This window comes from Eupeodes corollae, chromosome 2 (genome assembly GCF_945859685.1).
Source record: "Eupeodes corollae chromosome 2, idEupCoro1.1, whole genome shotgun sequence".
NCBI classification, from domain to species: Eukaryota; Metazoa; Arthropoda; class Insecta; order Diptera; family Syrphidae; genus Eupeodes; species Eupeodes corollae.
This window is the reverse complement of record NC_079148.1, coordinates 37753457-37767190: the sequence shown is the minus strand read 5'-3', so window position 1 is coordinate 37767190 and position 13734 is coordinate 37753457.

Genomic DNA, 13734 nt, shown 5'->3' with positions numbered 1-13734 from the left:
GTAAGATATTTAGGGTTAACCAAAATTTTCACCTTTTTTTCAAACTGCTATGGTAAAAAAACCACCCACGCAGTTTTCTTGAGAGCCCTTTCTGCATCTTTCTGCCTTATTATCTGTAAAACAAAACATCGAATCGATATCCCTTCTGGTTCTTGAGCTTTAGACGACGAGAAAAACGTCGCGAACGTACGTACGTACACACGCACGCACAGACATCTTTCTAAAAATCTTTTATTTCGACTCTAGGGACCTTGAAACGTCGAGAAATTTCAAAATTTTCAATTTGACAAATCGGACCCATTACAATAAATTCCTATGTTAAGTTAAAAGTTATGACTTTGGTTTGTTACAATTTTCTAACCAAAGCAAATTTTCTTGCTTTTAAAACCAAAAACTTAAATAAAAAACAGTAAAAAGATTAACATTTTTGAAGAAGCATTCCAAGAAATAAGGATTAAGTTATGACCATTTTGAAACTCTCTCAAAACACTTTATATCTATATTGATCGAATTCGTTAACTAGAAGAAGAAGCTGTGATGCGTTTCAGGCTAAAAACTTCCCTTTGATGTTCTAACAAATTCAAAACTTATATTTTAAACAATTTGCCATAAAAGTATTCAAGACTTAAAATTAATTTAGAAGTTACAACCTAGTCACTTAGTATGTAATGTAATTTAGTCGTTTCTAATTGTTTAAGAAAAATTGTAAATCAATCGACATCAATACCGTTTTATTTTCCTCATAGTTATCGATTCGAAAAACAATTTTTTTTTATTGTTTTGTTATTTTCAAAAACGTTTTTAAATAGCATAAATATTCAAAACATAAAATTGTTTTTCAGGTAAAGAGCCTTTAAAAACCACAATATGTACATCGTACAGTGGGCGTATACGCACTCTTTTAATTTTATTTATTTTTTTGAAACTGTTGCATAAAATGTTATGTTATGAAACAATGCAATACCTAATTTTAAATCTTAAAAAATTAAAAGTAGTTTATCGTGTAAGATTTGTACCTTGTTTTTTTTTTCAAAAAATAAATGTTTATTAATCAGCTCACCGATTCCCGATTTATTAAGTCGTTTTTTTAATGCTCAAAAAGAAAAACTGATTTGTTGTGTCCAAAAACCTTATTAAAGAGCATGTGGCTCTCTTCATGAAGTATTTAGAATAATTTTTTGATTATTCACAGACTTATTTTATTATTTTGAATAATTTGAATTTAAGATATTTATTTTAACTGCCAAGTGAAAATATCAAATAAAAGCACTTAAAGCTAATTTTTAGTATTTTTGCTACGTTAAATCTGATTTATTAAAAAAATCTCAATAATAAAATAAAGTTTTGTATTTTTCTCTAGAAAATTACTCGTCGTAAAAAAAATACATTTACTTAATTTATATCCCTACGTGTAAAATCAAAACGAAAAAATATACGAATACAAAAATGATATATTTTATATATTTAATTTAGTTTTCATCTGAAAAATGATTTAAACTGATTTAATTTGTTCGAAATTTTATGGATTTTTACTTAAATACATATTAAATGAAATAAATTTACGATCAAAATAATATTAGTCGCCATTCAACGGAAATTTACGTAACAGTTTAATTTTGTTTTTGTTTTAGTAAAAATGTATGTTTATAAGTGTCAAAAGTTCAAGTTTAATGTGATTATTTTATATTTCGTTTATCGAATTTCAAAAATATGTGTTTCAACTATAAAATAAATAAAAACACGTAAGGTTGAAAAATTTAAGAAGCAACAAATTAATATACCTATTAATAGAAATTGTTCAAACAATTTTCATATTTCGATAAAACAACTGTTTAAACAATTTGAATCCAAAAGTTAACAGCCAAAAATTGTCATTAAGACGGAATTTTTTCAAGAGTAAACAAAATATTGTTTGTAAATCATAAATCACAAAATAAAACATCAATAGAAAACTTATTTTTGAAATATATTTTGTATGTTTTTGTGTTTTTATTCAATTAAGGTTTTTGAAATTTATTTCACAACAAAAAGACAGTCCAGAAAATAGCTTTCAAATATTATTTTCAATGTAAATCTTTGAAGTTTGCATGTAATATTTTTTTTAATTTGTATTTGTTAAAAAGTTAAAGTAAACAAAATGTTCAATTCTAATTTTTTCAAAAGTTATATAAGAAAATCGCTATATCTATAGTACAAATTTAGAATTTCTTTATTTCTTATTTTTATATTTAAGAAAAAAAAAAACAAGAAAAATGTTATCAATATTCTTAGATTGAAGAAAATACTTGATACAGAATTAGCTGTAAATTAGTTAAAATACTGAAGAATTCCTCACTACAACAGTGTTTTTACTATTTTCGGTAAGGTACAAAAGCTTGAGTTGTAAATTGGATTTTTCAAAAAATATTTAAAGTCAACAGCAATATTTTGCATTTGATAAAAGCTTAATTTCAATATCTCTTCTTGTCCCTATGATATTGAGTCAAAAACATTTTTTTAGAAATTTTAGATACATTTTTTGAATTCTTGTCCATATTTTTAAGAACCCTAATTGGATTGTTCTAAGAAAATTATCTGATATTAACAACAATATTTTGCATAAAATGAAATAACTACATTCATTCTAAAGATATTTGAATCGAAAATCTATTTTCACAAAATTTGTGTTGTTTTTTTTGTAGGTTTTTAAATGCTATGAAGTTGCCAATTTTATTTTTATATTGTAACAGGTGTTGAAAAAACAATAATTTCGAGTCGAAAATCAATTTTTAAATTTAAATAGGTTATTATTTCGAATGAAATATTTTTGAACAAAATTTTCTTCAGTTTCAGCACATTTCTAACTCGGTGGGTATGTTAATAAATAAAATGTTCGTATTGAGGGTTCAGAGAATAATCAAGTAACTGAAGAGAAGCCATTACGTCCACAAAATGTCACCTTTGGTTTTGAAGTGTGATTGGACCTTACTTCTTTGAAAACGACGATGGAACAACTGTTACCGTCAATTTGGAGCCTTATGGTCATATGTTATCCGCCAGTTCTTTACCTGCTATTGAAGAATACGATTTGGTCGGTGCCCCACAACACACAATTCGAGACATCCCCTGACCAGTTGATATATTTTTTTAAGAGGATCCGCGAAGGACCTTTTTGGCTAAAATTCTGCCCAATATGTGTCAAAAAGTTGTCGAAAATTACCTCAAAAAAATGATGCTTGCAACAATTCTCATGGTGAATGATGTAGGGTTTCACACATAATCTCACCGTTCAAACTTTAAAAAAAAGGAAGAAATAGCATGAAAACAAAGCATTTTATATGTGTTTTATTAACTTCTCATAGGAAGTTATGTAATGGGTCCGATTTGTCAAATTGAAAATTTTGACATATCTCGACGTTTCAAGGTCCCAGAGTCGAATTAAAAGATTTTTAGAAAGATGTCTGTGCGTGCGTGTGTACGTACGTTAGTACGTCCGCACGTCCGTACGTTCGCGACGTTTTTTTCGTCATCCATAGCTCAAGAACCAGAAGAGGTATCGATTTCAAATAAATTTTGTTATGCAGATAATAATGCAGAAAGATGCAGAAAGGGCTCTCAAGAAAATGGCGTGGGTGGTTTCATACCATAGCAGTTTGTAAAAATGTGAAAATTTTGGTTAACCCTAAATATCTTACGAACCAAAAACGCTAGAGACTTGAATTAAATTTTAAACAATATATTGTAACGTGATATCAAAGAAGCATATTTTTTGAAAAAATCCATTTAACGGTTTTTTTTATAAATCAAAAAAACTGGGGAAAAAAATTGTCACCTCCAAAATTTTACGACTTAAATATGATTTCATTTCCAAAACAATTTTGTGCAACGAAGAATAATGTTTTGACATCGAATTGACAGTTTTTTTTATAAAAAATAAAAATCTAAAAAAAAAAACATTACTAAAAGTTGGTAAAAATTGAATATCGGTTCAAATATCTTTTCAAAAACTTGAAATTTAGGCTTCAAACTTATTTTATCTTATAAGAAATATTGTTTTCAACATTCTAAAAAATGTTGAGAAAAATCGAATTGACAGTTCTTTTTACAAAAAATAAAAACCTAAACAAAAAATTAATATAAGTTGGTAAAAATTGATTTTCGACTCAAATATATTTTCAAAACTTTGAGATACTGGCTTAAATTTACTTTTATCTTTTAAAAAATATTGTTGTCAACATTCAGTACAAATTTGAAAAAAATCGAATTGACGGTTTTTTTTACAAAAAATTAAAAACAAAAAAAAAATTACAAAAGTTGGTAAAAAATGATTTTGGACTCAAATAGCTTTTCAAAAATTGTACACATATATGAACTCGACATTTTGATTAAACATGGCATTACCAAGCCAGAAAAGTCGACAATAAGTGGGTTCCCAAATTTCGTCCGTCTGTTTTTCAAGACACAAAATAGCAGTAATAGCAGTTTTCTAACAAATAAACCAATAGGTTTTTATTAAATTTCCTCTTAAATTTTTTTTTAATCGGCTTATTTTTACGCTATTTTTTTTTTTTTTTCTTCAAAACGTTTGTCCCGTTCGGACAAAGCCCTACTGAACCGAAGGAGCTCTGCTCCACCTTGTGCCATGACGTCCCAATTTTATCACGAAATTGTCAATTCGAGCCCCGTTGAATAGGACCTCGTTGGAAAAGTAATGCACATAAGAAGACTCGGCTGTTCGATATAAGCCGGTACAGCGTCGTAAACACTGCCGCTCGAACACCCGAAACTTCTCCATCTGGGAAGGGGCAACGTTGAACCACACAGGACAACCAAAAACGATCATTGGCCGTATGAGGGCCATGTAGCAACTTACCTTCACTCTGGAGTCAAGCCGACAGCTAAAAAACAGCCGTTTCGTCAGAGCGAAGGCTCCTCTGGCCCTGGTCAGAGCAGCATTTATATGTCGGTCGAAATATAAATACGGATCTAACCAGATACCGAGGTGGCCCTAGCCAACGGAGTCCAGAACAGAATTGTCTCCGACTTCTGGACATTTATTTTCAGTTTCCAGTCGTCGCAATATCGCTGAATCTTGTTGAAATCACGCTGCAAGAGAACTCTAATAACCTCAACCTTTCGGGCCGTTCTGTACGCAATTAGATCGTCGGCGTACGTAATTGCCTTTGTTAGACTACCTATCAGATTGCTGGTGTAAATGCTGAAGAGAATCGGCGAATTCACCGCTCCCTGTTGAAGACCATTTTTAATTGAGAATGTTGTGGTAGAAGTTACATTGCCACTTTTGACACCAAACTTTCTACCGTTAAGCATATCATAAAGTACAACAATATACAACAATGGCTTGCTTATGCCAAGACTGCTCAGTTTTAGGTAAAGACCCTCTAACCGTACGGTGTCAAAGGCCTTTTCCAAATCAACCAGAACAGCACCTGTGCATTGTTGTTTTGATTTATTCCATTGGATATCAGAAACGAGTTTAGACGCAGCATGAATTGTGTCATGACCCGCCTTGAACAAAAACTGTTTATCCGGAATTATTTTGTTGTCCGCAGCCCACTCGAAAACTTTGCTGATGCTCGGAAGAAGACTTATCGACCGAAGATTTGACGGGTTGGAGTTGTCCTTTCCCTTTTTCGGGAGAGGATGAACCACAGCGGTCTTCCAATGTACTGGATAATATGCATTATTCAGTACATTGTTGAAGAGTGTGGTGTAAATGTCAATTGCCTCCATCGGTAAATGTCTTAGTACAAAGTTGGATATATCATCGACACCTGCTGACTTTTTGTTTTTTATTGAATTAAAGATGAGCTGGAGCTCAACCTTCGTCACTAACAGGGGACTTGCTGCCGTTTGCTCGGCGATTATGGCATTTGCGAAGGAATCGTCATTGAACCGCATGAAACCGCTGTTCTCAGATCGCCATTGTGTCATATCATTTCGAAGGTAAAAGTGATTAAGTAGGACTCTGTTTTCCAGGTCGTTGTTGGGGCGAATGCTAACATTCACCTTGTACACTTGCTGGAAAGCAGCTCCCACTGCCTCCACTTTTTCCTTCGGATCTTCAATTATATAAAAGTCATCGTCATGAGTACGTCTCTGTTCTCTTCATTTCTTTGGAGTTTCAGACACGGCAGATCATTGTCGTTTTTTTTCCTGAATATCTTGTTGATTTTGGGGAACATACTTGGGTCACTGGAATTAACTGACCGGATCTTGCGGTCCCAGTACTTGTTCTGCAGTCCTGTAGTTCTCCTTAATCAATAGATTGACATTTTATTGACGCCTTCAGTGTCTCTACCTCCAAGTCATGTGGGTCTGTAAGTCGTCTGTACAAGTTTTTGAGTCTTGTCAGTAAGCCACTCTTGTGCCTTCACCGAAGTTCGTCAATAGTCGCGTTTCTGTAAGCGTCCCTTTGGTCCCGTTCTTTGTACTTTGGTCAAACGCACTTACAATCACGCCACGAGTACTTATAAGTTTTCTTTTATTTTGTAGTAAAAAACCTGTCAGCACCAAATTGTTTAATACTGACTTCTTATAGGCGCAAACTTGGTATTAGATATTTTACAACCTTTGTCCTTTTTACATACAATATCCTTAACATATCATATAACCTTTCAAAAATAAGTTATTATATTACAAAAGTATGAACAAAAACTTGCCTGACATACTATACCTTGAAACTTTCGAAAATCATCGAGTTTCCGTGCCTGAATAGAATGCAAATTTCTGTGTAATTCAAGTGGCCATGGCCGCCACCCTCTACTTTGCATATATAGGTTAAGTTTTTTATCGTTACAAGCATCATACAACATATAGAAACACCTTTTTCAACTTCAGCATCTTCCCAACTCCAACCCTTTCCCTATCCAGGGAGGAATCCGGAATGAAAACATAGAAAATGTTCTGCCCTGCAATTTTTCTTCTTCATCTTCTTGGGGTGTTTTTTTTTCTGCTTTCGGTTGTTTGATGGCGACGACAGATGTCATCGATATCAGACAAAATTGAGTTTTCGATTTGACTTTTCTTTACGTTTTATCGACTTTATCTTTTCAACAGGAAGTAAAAGAAATAAAGAGAAAAGTTATGTTAAAAAATAAACCAAATCGAAAAGGGGACGATTTGAGTATGTTTTCCCATTCCCATTTTTATGCTACATGTATGCAAAAAGGTACGACGCAAAATACGTTTTAAAATTTTAATGTCTTGATATGCATATCCGTCCTTACATACATTCATTTATAGAAGAGGGGAATATGGAAAACTTTAACTGCAAAATATTTTATTCAATTTAAAGTCAGCTGAGTGATAAAAGGTTCGAGGCAAAACTACTTGAAAATACTTTTAAGGAACTTTCCCTGAATACTCAAAGCAACTAACCCTCGTAGGAGAATTTAAATATATGTTGTTGTGGTATGCAATCGTCGTCGTATTCGTCTTCGTTGTCTTTGTCCTGGGGCTATGTATGTGAAACTATTTTATCATCAAACGTCCATGACTCTCTACGTCGTCGTCGTCGTCCTTACTCTTTTTTAAAGGTGATAATCCGTATTAAATTCATTTCCATAGTTCATACATTTTGTATACGTATCTAACTTTTCGAGTCTATTGGTTTTGGGTATCGTAAAGTTTGTTGTCAAATTTGTCCAAACGGCTGTCAAAAACTTTTATTTTGTTTATATTTTATTTATTGTTTTACTTTTTTATGCAAAAAAGAATCGTAAAAACAATCCAGTGTATGTGTCGATAAGTTCTCCCAAAACAAATTGAGTACGTCCACCTTCATCTATCGACTTCTACCATAAACATGGCACATACTCAAATATGTATTTTTTGTGTATGTTTCGAGATATTGAGTAGATAAAGGTCGAGATTTAATTTTTCTGAAAAAGGGTTTTTATGGACATACCTTTATATAAGTCTTGATCAATTTATATGCATAAATAGTCACTTTATTTAGTTAGGTTCGGTTTGGTTTGGTTGGAATGCAGCAGAAGAAAATTTATTGAACTGTGAAACACGAGTGGCTACATACATAAGACCTTTTTATTTGGTTTCCTAGATTTCTAGGCGCATATTGTTGGCAGTGATTGATGACTGATTATATTGGGATTTCGTCCATGAAAATATAGATTGATGTAAGTCGTCAAAACTTTAAATGAAGTGTCGATAGAGGCGATATTAAGAAGGTTTATGGGAGGAATTTATATTTTTTTAAAATTAAACTTTTTTTTAACATTTTGATTGATTAGCTGGGTTTATTTTTGAGTGTAAGTAAGTTTGAACATACTTTTTATTAGTTCTTATAAAAACGTTTATGATTTTGAAGGGTTTTTTTATAAATAGGGGGAGAAAAATAAGAAACTTTGGTTGAAAATCAGCATTGAAAAAACTCATTGACAAGGGTCTTAGATAAAATTTACATGGAAGGAAGGTTTGCATATAAATGGGATCAAAATAGGAGTTTTGAAGATTTTTTTAAAATTTTAATTAGAAATAATATTGTAATTAGTTCGATTTTTCGGATTGAATATTTCGAATATTTTAGACTTTAAAAAGGCCCAAAAGTCTTAAACCATCGTTTTTAAAGAAATGTCGGTATGTTTTTACAGGCTTATCCATTTTGCGGTTTCAAAAGTAAACACAAATACATTTTTTTGTTCCTTATTAATTTAATAAGCACACACTCAAAGGGATATATTACCCTTATTATGTAGACACAGTGTGAGCACTGGGAAGAGAGAGAGAGTTTGAAAGGAGATGTCGGTGCACATTGGTTTTGAATTCCTGAAAGACAGAGCGTGGCAGGGCATTCCACATTCGCATAGTACGGTTAAGAACGAATCTCTGTACTTGACAGTACGACCGAAGTTGGGCTCGAGGGTATATTGATGAGTACGGTTGAACTGTTTAAGGGGAGGAATGCAACTGGCTATTTCTCTAGAGCATAAACCATTAAAATAAGGGTAAGAGAGGTTGAGACAAGAAATATTTCGACGATGTTCAAGTGACGTAAATGATCTTATGATGGTAATATTACCAATCAATCTTAATGCTCTACGTTCAATACTATCCAAGAGGCTTAAGTAAGTTGCAGGAGCACCAGGCCAGATATGGGAGTTATACTCCAGCTTTGGCCGTATTTAAGTCTTGTAAATAACAGCCAGATCAGAGGGGGAGAAAAACTTCTTGCATCGCCTTGGAAAACCCAAACATCTTGCGGCATTTTTGGCGACATCGCATATGTGATCGTTCCACAAAAGGTGGTTGGTGATACACATACCGGGAATATCAAGATGTTCAATTTCCTCGGTACAAGTGTCATTTATGGATAATGGCAGGGGCGGTATATTTCGCTTTAACGACACAAGACAGCATTGGTTTTTCGAAGCATTTAATTCCACGCAGTTTCTTATTCCCCATTGTACAACGCTGTTAAGGTCGGAATTTAATGAGCTTATCATATTTTGTCGTTGAAGTTCCACATCCGAAGGAGAGGGGTGTGAATCTGAAAATGAATATGAAAACCTAAGAGTACCATCGTCAGCGAAACAATGTATTGGATTAGAAGAAATGAGAAAAAGTGTTGGAGATAAAACAGAGCCCTGGGGCACACCAGCATTTATTTTATGGTTTTCAGACTTCAATCCATCCAATACTACTTGTATTGAACGATTCGAAAGGTAATTACTAATCCAATGAAGGAGGAATTCATGCAAATCGAAAGCACGCATTTTCGATAAGAGAGCCTGATGCCAAACCCTATCAAATGCTTTTGAAATATCAAGTGCAATAATCTTACTTTCTCCAAAACGATGTAAAGATTTGCTCCACTGTTCGGTGAGATGAACCATGAGATCACCAGTGGACCTATTGGTACGAAAGCCGTACTGCCGGTCATTAAGAAGCTTTCGATCTCCAAGATATTTCTTGAGCTGATAATTAATCAGCTTTTCCATGGCCTTGAAAAGAAGGGATGTAAGTGCAATCGGTCGATAATAAGAGGGTGAGGAAGATTCGCCTTTTTTGGGAATAGGCTGGACAAATGCGGTTTTCCATCCGCTCGGAACGAGACCTGAGGAGTAGGACAAATGGAAAAGCTTACGCAGTGGTTTTGTCAGCGATGAAGAACACCTCTTCAGAACAATAGCGGGGGTACCATCCGGACCAGTAGATTTATATATGTTTAGATCTTTTAGGACTCTCGCTACAGTAAGAGTGCGAAAAAAGATTTGCCCCATAGAATCATTAACTCGATCAAGTACAGGCGGAGTCATAACACTCACTGTCAGCGTTGAATTGGCAACTGCCCCGCAAAGAGATTTGCTTTCTCTAAAGAGCTATCAAATGGAGTGTCATTCACAGCGAACGTAAGAACCGAGAAAGAGGAAGAATTCTTCATATTTTTTACAAATGACCAAAAATTTGTACTGCCTTTGGGACATTGCAGTACTTTTTGCCGTAATTTTTGGTCATGTAAAAATTTTTTAAGTCGAATATGGGCATTGCAGGTCTGGCTTGCTTGAACTTATTCCAGTTTTCCTCAGTTGGATTGGCTTTAAAACTACGGAAACTTACCTTCTTCACCCTAATAACCTCTTTACAGCTCGCATCGAACCATGCGTTTTTCTTAAGTCTGATGCTTTTAACCCTATTCGGGATAAAAGTTCTCATTGCCAGGAGAATCAAACTTGTGATCATATCAGCGCTGGCGTCAACGCCTCTATCAAGGAAGCATAGTGACCAGTTAAAGATCCTGAAGTAATTGTTGAGACCATCCCAGTTGGCTTTCTCGTATTGACAAACGGATCTTTTAGGAGTTCTTTCTTTAACTGGAGAGTTTTTACACGAGATAATTGTTGATATGACACAATGGTCAGATGTGTTTAGAGGAGATAGAACACTAACAGTGTACTTACCAGGGTCAGAAGTAAGAAACAAGTTAAGAGTGTTCTCTTCTCGACCTACCACGTCTGATGTTCGAGTGGGCTCGTTGACCAGCTGAGTTAATTGGTTTAACTCAGCGAAGATCTCAGCACACACTCCTTCTGGTGTTGACTGGCCCGAATGTTGAAGGCATGAAGAATTGTGTACATTGAAATCGCCAGTAACAACGATTTCAGTGCGAGGATAGGACGAAACAATTATATGGATGGAATCAGACAAAGCATCAAATTCACGAGAAGTTGAAACTCTGACTAGATTAGTTCTTCGATAAAGGAAGCAATAGTGAATGATTTTCTTATTCACGGAAAATTTAAACCACATAAAATTGAAAAAAGAATTGGTGCAGAGACCATATTGTGACAAAAACTGATAAGCAACAGTTGATGTAATTTTCGACCACTTTTTACACGGTCTTTCGAGGAGCCCCACAAAAATGTCCAGCGTTCTCAAATCGCATGATCTTGGTGGCAAGTTGATATCACCACGACAAAATTACGAGTACAAGGTAATGTCTCCTGCATGTAGCACCGTCTTGTTGAATCCACATATTCACAAGGTCGTATTCATCAATTAAAGGCGAATATCATAAGACCATAACGCTCCGAATTAACTGTGACAGTTGTTCCATCGTCGTTTTCGAAGAAGTAAGGTCCAATCACACCTATAAACCAAAAAGCTCAATAAACACTGACATTTTGTGGATGAAATGGCCTCTCTTCCGTTACCTGAGGATTCTCAGAAACCCAAGTATGAATTTTAGCGAGAAAGTGAGTGAGAAATATTGTTCAAAAAATTGCTGTTCACCGCCCATTCGATGTTCTTGGTATTCCGAATCCCAAAAATATAGGTGTCCCACAGGGCTGTACTTTGACCATGTTATTTTTTTACTACTCCAATTTTAAAGCCGTTCATGCACATAGAAATTTGTTCGGATACTTTGATTTATCTGAATATGTCTTATAAAATAATGTGTAAGAACACTCTGGGTTCCTAATTAATAACTTCTTTTATGACACTCAAAAATAAAATTTACAACAAACTTATCCAATCTATCGACTTGTAGGTATTTATTTTTATTTTAAAAATTGATAGTAACATGAAATGGAAAATTAAGCTTATTTAATCTTAAACCGAAATAAACTCACTTAAATTGGAAATAAATTTGAACTGATAAGTTCTCCTAGGCAAGTATAACTACTTCGTACGTGACTTAGTTCATCTAATAAATCATAAGCTTGCAATAAGTAAATATTTTACTTGCGGCAATTGAACATTTTTTTCTACTTTGCCAAAAAACCATCACGTAACTAAAACGTCATGTAACTAATTAGTTACTAAGTATACCCTCGTGCCGTAAATCACAAGTCATTCTTAAGGCATTATAAACTAGTTTAACCAGTTTCTGTTTGTGTTCAAGTTGAAAGAGTAAAGGTTCAATGTTCCATTCCTGGCACATAACCACCTTTTAGCTTTTAACCCACGAACCAAACATAAATCTATCACGGCTTATTGAATAGGTAACAAACTCATTACACAACATGTATGAGTACAAGTCGCACACACATCGCATATAAGCCACAAACATTTAATAATACAAAAAATATTACATACGTAGACATAAGGTACCACATCTATGTATATGTATAATTATCACCTCTGTGTAGAGAACTAACAAGCCACAGACATTTAGCTAAATTTCACAGCTGAGTACGCACCTTAATTACTCCTTACATCATCACGTTCAAGCAATTTGTTATACCTTTTAACCTACGTACAAATGTTTGAGAGCTCCAGAACTCGCATATTGCTACATAATGTATGGCATGCGATGGAAGAGGGGAGTGGTAGGCATTACCTGTGCAATTTCGCACACAAATAGCGCACTCATCCCCACAGACCATCATCAGCTAAAGCTGAATGCTTCATTAATTCTCTTCCCAAATGAACATACTTTGGTATTCATAGATGTTCCAAGACGCATCGCATCTTCGTTGTCGTCCCTCAAGATGATAAATTAAGTATTTCCTTTAAGGCACGTCGCGTCGGTAGCTTGGGTGGGCCTGATGGGCACAAGACTTATACCATTTCCACCTCCAGCACCAGTAGCAGCATCTTCTTGAACATGGAGAAATAGAGGTAGAAGAAGAAAGACACAGAGTCAGTGATGTTTGCACTTTGGAATAATGCTGCACCACCACACCATATCGTCTAACCAATGTCACTATACTTATACTCATACTCCATACTCACTTCTTGATTGCAATTTCCTACTTTTCTTTTGCTGACACACGAAATGAAAAAAAATTACCATCTTAATTGTGAAAAAATAGAAAAGTTTCAACAAAAGAAGAAGAATCATTTTTACGCATCATCGACGCGAAAGTCGGAAAGGCTTTGAAAATAAAGAAAAGACTAGGAAGAAAAAAAAAAACTTAAGGCATCCAGGGTTATGGCTGAAATACAGTACTTTCCATATTGTCACCCATTTTCTTCTCGTTTTTTTAATTTTTAGGAGCATCATCAGCAGTGGAAGTGGTAGAAGCAGACTCAGCTGCATATAGGAAGCTTCAACTAATTAAAAAATTTTCCAACCGACGAAGTAGAAAACACTTTTTATAATTTTTTTGTTCAAATATATTTTTCTGTCGTGTGAGAAAAATACTTTTCTTTTTTTATTTTTTTTTTTGTTAAGGGGCACGGCCCATAAGCTTCCCCACTAAGGTTTTCTATTTTCACAATTTTTTAATTTGCAGTCTCACTGGGAACTTAAATTTGAGTCGAAATAAA